The following is a 7112-nucleotide window of genomic DNA, read 5'->3' on the forward strand; positions in this document are numbered from 1 at the left end:
CTTAACAGAGTAATACAAAGAGAAATTTAGTAGCACTATGCCTGGAAAACAGCAGCAGCAAATGCAATAACTTGTATCTAAACATGACAAAGCTCAATCAGAAAAAATATTACACTAAAGATGGCCATGTCTAATACCTATGTCACATCTTAATACTAGAGTGATGCACCACAATAAGTTACTGTAGCACACAAGTTACCAAATCGTTTAAAAAATTATTTCTGCAGTTCCTGTGAAGGGAAATGTCTATTTGTGCTCTCTTTTCTAAGAAAGTACCTCATAAATGTATTCTTTCCTGGGTCTGTAGACAGAAAATAGCGATATTAGTACATCTATTACATTTTATAATAACCAATGCTGCAGTGCAGCTAGAAACTAGATATTAAATGAAATGAGCAAATATATATATAGCCTATATAGAGCAATGCATGAAACGTCATTCACTAGGCAAATAGCGTCTCCAAGGGCAAAAGAATCTCTCAACTAGAAAGACAATAAATGTAAAATGTTTCTCATCATTTCATTAGGCATTTCAGTAAATATCATAAATTAAGAGCTCCACAGTGTAATCATATGTTTTCAAGTTTGAGTGTGTCGTATTTGCGATGCTTTCTACAAAGAAATGTCAATAGTGAGGGTAATGGCCTCCCTTTGTTTTTTTTACCTGTGCCTCTGAAAAGGCACACACTAATGGCTTTTTCTCCAGGTGTCTGACACTGCTGGCCGCTCAAGACGCATTACGTCAAGGTCATTTGGATTCCTTACCAAAATATTTATGACACCAGTTTGCAATACAGTGACAGTCTCATATAAAAATTTTCACAGGTCTAGAATTTGCGTTACAAATCTGTAGAAACAAAAATGCTGTAAATATAACAGTGTCCAAAAAATTTTCATAGGCATTGTGGTACATTCACGCATTTACACACATTTCATAACTCTTAAAGTACGATTCTTGGTTTCCAACATCCTTTTTCACAAGTCAGAGTCCCTAACTACTACTCATTATTCCTTACCTTATTACACTTATACATATTCGTCGACACTTCTTCAATATTTCATCATAATAAATACGTAGCATAATCAAATTCCTCATATAGCATCAGCTTATTGATCATAAACATACCGCAACAGCATAATACACATCGTCATCATAACATCTTAAAACCTCAGCCAAATCTCAAAATCGTCGTAGCTTCCTTCAATAATTCCAAAACCTAAAAAAATTCTCTGCTCATGTCAAAAGTGTCATCTACCTCAAACACACTTTAAAAATCATGATCCCATAACAAATACATCATTCAAAGCTCTCATAGTATCACAATGGTTAAGAAAAAATATGAACAGGTCACAAAAGTACAGACAAAATACAGTTTCATAAGTATGAAGTTATCCAACTGTGTAATTGTGTAAACATGTGTCACTGATGTAGTAAAAAAAAATGTATGTTTCTCTGTTAAATAATCAGATAGCTGTGTAATTCTGTGTTAGAAGAATATGGTACCGATGTCTAAAGTTGTGTAAGCAATTACCATATTAGCTAGGGCTCCTTGTGCTTGCCAAACACATGGTACACAAAGTAGGCATGTACCCCCCTGAGGATCTGATTCCTGAGGCGAGCTGTTGCCGACTGATCGATCGATAATGCTTCCCTGTTCACTACCTGTTTCACTGTTTACACCATTATTTGACGCCCGCTCCATTTCCCTATGCACAGTTACCAGATTACTACTTTGAATGTCTGTTAATTCATTACACAGCGGTGCTGGTAAGCTATGCTCGTCGTCACTATTATTTCTCTGTTTACTTTGGAGCCTAGTGTTACGTTTTTCACGCGCCATTATTTTCACAATATTTCACACGATAACACAGAAAATAAGAGAACACATTAACATAGCGCTGAAAATAATATCTAGTTAATTGCAAGTTGCGAAATACTTGGTGCAAATTTACATGCGTGCACACCTGTTTTACTGTACAACAATGAAAGACTGCAACTACAAAGGGGACTCTCTCTACAATTATACGCTAGCAATAAACGAAATCTACACTAATTACACAAACTACAAGAAAAAGTCAGAAGATTCCAGTGAGGTATCCTGGCAGGGTCGCCATATGAAACGTCCCCATTGAAAAATTATACAAGACTGTGCTTAAACTGACACACAATATTTTTAACGCAATGCAATCTGACTTTCAATAATCCCTACAAAAGAATGGCCCAGACTAACATTAACCTATACCTTTCACAAATCACTTACAAAAATCTTTGTTACTCGAACTACTGCAATACAGCGAGCGTCACTACTGCCAGCTAAATAAAAGATTCAAACTACGGAAGGCACTAACTACTGATAGGCATAGTTAGCAAATAAAAGATTTTAATAGAGAACAAACAATGTATTTACCTTAATAGTGTTGAAAACTCATAATATACATATCAGTTCATGACATCCAGTCTTACAAATTTCAAAACTCCGCCATCTCTCTCCCCACATCCACCACTGCTGGCGGCTCACCTCCAACTGCGCAATGCTACACACTGTTCACATCCAGCTGCCGCTGCCCAACACTACAATGGCAGACAACAATGCAATCTAGCCACAGACTGCACACAGCACAGCCAGTGATTTTCATACAGAGTGCTACGTAACGTTGCCAATAAGAAAACATAAACAGCCTACTTACAAGTTTTCGTGGCCAACGCCACTACTCAGTCAAGTAGCTCCTCAACTGGCCTCACAATGGTTGAGTGCACTCCACTTGCCAGCACTCGGCAGACCCAGATGGTGACCCAACCAACAGCGCTTAACTTTGGTGACCCGATGAGAACTGGTACTAACCATTGCGGCAAGGTTGTTGGCGACATAACAAAACAGAGGTCATTATATCTTGTACACTAGCCGTTCCTCTTTCCTACACAACATTACTTAAAATAAACATTATAAAATACTAGCGACGGTAATAACAACAATTTCCGTCGTTTCCAGGAAGCGCAACGACGACGATGGTAGTGCTAAGCTGCTACCATGTGTCTTCCCATTGCGCCTAGCCTCAGCAACTATGACTATTACATTAGCCCTCATGCAGGCAAAGTACTATCTGGACTTTCCAAGTCGCCACACAACATTTATTTGAGGTTCAAAATGGCTCTGAGCACTATGGGACTCAACTGCTGAGGTCATTAGTCCCCTAGAACTTAGAACTAGTTAAACCTAACTAACCTAAGGACATCACAAACATCCATGCCCGAGGCAGGATTCGAACCTGCGACCGTAGCGGTCTTGCGGTTCCAGACTGCAGCGCCTTTAACCGCACGGCCACCTCGGCCGGCATTTATTTGAGGCTCAGTCCACACATTGGTGCCAATATTACTGCCAAAGCTGGCTCATCGTTGCCATATTCCGCGCTACGTCATGCTGGCAATACTTGCGATTTGAAAACGCGGTAATTAAGAAAAAGATCACATGGCAATCGATTTTATTATCACTTCTCCCTTTTTTCACCTTTGTCAAGATTTTAGGATGGGGTTTGAACCCCTAAAACTCCTTCTCTGGCTGTGCCCATGCTCCATTTTATATACTTCGGCCATCACTAGTTACGCAGGTGTGGTGAAAAGTAACGCCTCCAAAGTGTTTATGTGATAAACTCATACTACATTTTATTTTTCATGGTTACATATTTCCAGACCTCTGCCACTAGAGGACTCCGAACTGCAGCGTGTAACATAGCGGTGTCTAATGTAAATACACTGACGGGAAAATAATCTTAGTACCAACAGGGAGTTGCGCGACAAAGGTAAACGAATATATGGAGATGGTATCTGTTCTTTCAGAAATATCCGAAAGAACAGGTACCATCGGCGACCATGCAGCGCTCTAGAAAGAAATGATAAGTAAATCAAGACCCTACGCTGCCGACAGGCGTTGATACGCATCAACGGGGACAGTTGAAAATGTGTGCCCCGGCTGGGACTCGAACCCGGGATCTCCTGCTTACATGGCAGATGCGTCCGAAGAAACAGATAGCATCTCCATATATAGTTCAGGCTAATCGGCCATGACCTTCTTCTGTGCGGATGCACACGCATTGCCCAAACTCTTACGGGACTCGGTCAGATTGTCCGCTATGAGTAATGAGTGTAGTGGGCAGGGGCACTACGAATGTAGTGTGTGGACTTTAAGTTGGGAATATGGGTCTCACTGGGAGCGTGCGAGCGATAAATCCCTGCAGTAGCACTATCCTGTGCGCCATCGGTGGCTCAGATGGATAGAGCGTCTGCCATGCAAGCAGGAGATCCTGGGTTCGAGTCCCGGTTGGGGCACACATTTTCAACTGTCCCCGTTGATGTATATCAACGCCTGTCGGTAGCATAGGGTCTTGATTTATTTACCAAGGTAAACGAAAGTCGGTAGATGTGTCTCTACATCTGAATGATGATGTATATTAAAATTTCTCTCCAGTCGCGTAAGAGTGTCGCTAGTAGCGCCACTATGAGAATGCAGATCAGGTTTGCCATAAATACACGCTGCAATGGTCGTGAGCGTTAGTCAGCTTTGAGTGGACGTCGTGAATCGATGTTCGTCAAGAATGCCTTTAAGGTGGCAAATGCCTCATTATCAACACTTCACTGAATTTGAACGAGGTTGTGTAATAGGGGTACGAGAAGCTGGATGTTCCTTCTGCGACATTACAGAATTTAGCCACTGCAAGTGAATGCTGGAAGCGGCGGTCACGAGAATGTACGGGCTCCGGACTGCCACGTGGCGCTTTCGAGAGGGAAGACCATCGTGTTCGGCGTACGGCTCTGGCGCATCATGCTGCGGCTGCAGCCGCAGTTTCGGCAGCAGTTGGTACCACACTGACACAACGAGCTGTTACAAGTCCGTTACTTCAAGAACACCTGCGAGCTAGATATACTGAAGCGTGCATACCACTGATCACAAACTACCGTCATTTGTAACTTCAGTGTTGTCAAGTGAGAGCTCGTTGGTGGACACGGTGGAGGTCTGTTGTGTTTTATGATGAAAGCTTTGCCTCTGTGCCAGTGCTAGCCGTGTGTCGGATAGAAAAAGACCAGTTGAGGGCCTGCAACCAACCTGTCTACGTGCTAGACACATTGGACCTACACCCTGCGTTATGGTCTGGGGTGCGATTCCGTATGACAGCGGGAGCCCTCTAGTGGTTATCCCCCGCATCCTGACTGCAAATCTGTACGTTAATCCGGTGATTCGACCTGTTATGTTGCCATTTATTAACAGCATTCCAGAGGGTATTTTCCAACAGGATAACGCTCACCCACAAACTTTTGTTGTAACCCGACATGCTGTACAGAGTGTCGACATGTTGCCTTAGCCTGCGCGATCACCAGATCTGTCTCCAATTGAACGCATATGGGACACCATCGGTGAACGCCAGCGTCATCCACAACCAGCATTAACCGTCTCTGTATTGAATGACCAAGTGCAATAGGTATGGAACTCCGTTCCACAAACTGACATCCGGCACCTGTACAACTCAATGCATGCACGTTTGCATGCAGGCATTCAACGATCTGGCGGTTACACTGGTTGTTAATGCACGACCATTCCACATTTGCAATGGCTTATCACTCGCATACAGTAACCTGTGATTTTGCGACGTTAATCACTTAAAGATGTTACTAGACAAATGTATTCACAAAATTTTACAACTCTACAGTAATTCTTTTTTGATGTTGCGATTTTTTTTTCGTCAGTGTACGTCGGTGCATGAGAAACAGCTTCCTGTAATCGATCTTCGAATTCGAAGAGTTCGTCTCTGTCCCGACCTGGCCCCTTCCGATTTTCATCTATTTCCAAAACTTAAATAACACCTTCGAGAACTTCGATAGTGATGAAGCGTTGCAAGAAGAGGTGAGATAGTGCCTCCGTCAACAAAGTCAAACTTTCTAAAGTGACGGTATTATCAGTCTCGTCTCTCGTTGGAAGAAATGTGTTCGTCACCGAGGTGACTAAGTTGGGAAGTTATGTGTATACATGAAGAAAAAGACTGTAGAATGTTGAATAATGTTTGTAATTTGTTTAAAATGCTTTAAGAGTGTTCACATAAAAAATTCGGAGGCATTTATTTTCAGTACACTCTTGTATTCTACTGCCCAAATAGCAAAACTTATCTACTTGGAGTATCTCATTTCCTAATCTAATTCCTTCAGAATCACTTTCTTTAACTGCACTACATTCTATTACCACAGTTTCACTTTCGTTGATGGTCATCTTATGACTTCTTTTCAAGACACTACCTAATCCATTCAACTGCTCTTTCAAGTACTTTGCTGTCTTTGACAGAGTTACAATATCTTCATCGAGTCACTCAGTTTGTATTTCTTCTCCCTCAACTTTAATTCCATTTCCAAATATCTCCTTCGTTTCGTATACCTCTTGCTTAGTGTACAAACTGAATAACATCGGCATTGGGCTAGAAATCTGTCTAAGTTCCTTCTCAACCACTGCTTCCTTTTCAAGTGCTTCGGCTCTCATAATTGCAGTCTTGTTTCTGTATAAGTTGAATATAACTTTTTGTTCCCTGTATTTTACCCCCGCTTCCTTCAGAATTTCAAGAAGTGTATTCCAGTCAACATAGTCAAAAGCTTTCTATAAGTCTACAAATGCTATAGACGTAGATTTGCCTTTATTTGACATATCTTCTAATAGATATACATTTACAAACAAACAAATGATTATAGTTTCAGAAAAAATTTATGATTTAAGAGAAATACATTTACAAGCTAAAAAAAGCACTCCGCCTTCAGACCACAAGTGGCCCATCGGGACCATCCGACCGCCGTGTCATCCTCAGCTGAGGATGCAGATAGCAGGGGCATGTGGTCAGCACACCGCTCTCCCAGTCGTTATGATGGTTTTCTGTGACCCGAGCCGCTACTATTCGGTCGAGTAGCTCCTCAATTGGCATCACGAGGCTGAGTGCACCCAGAAAAATGGCAACAGCGCATGGCGGCCCGGATGATCACCCATCCAAGTGCCGGCCACGCCCAACAGCGCTGAACTTCGGTGATTTGACGGGAACCGGTGTATCCACTGCAGCAAGGCCGTTGCCCTTTGCAAACTAAGCAC

At 42.1% G+C, this 7112-nt stretch overlaps 1 non-coding gene across 1 annotated transcript; it reads left to right on the top strand.

Annotated features, from left to right (window-relative positions):
* Window positions 1-4249: 4249 nt before the first annotated feature.
* Window positions 4250-4324, top strand: Trnaa-ugc. Its single transcript has one exon. It is a non-coding gene; the product is annotated as a tRNA-Ala (tRNA).
* Window positions 4325-7112: the final 2788 nt, after the last annotated feature.

The sequence above is a fragment of the Schistocerca americana genome, chromosome 3 (assembly GCF_021461395.2).
Source record: "Schistocerca americana isolate TAMUIC-IGC-003095 chromosome 3, iqSchAmer2.1, whole genome shotgun sequence".
NCBI classification, from domain to species: Eukaryota; Metazoa; Arthropoda; class Insecta; order Orthoptera; family Acrididae; genus Schistocerca; species Schistocerca americana.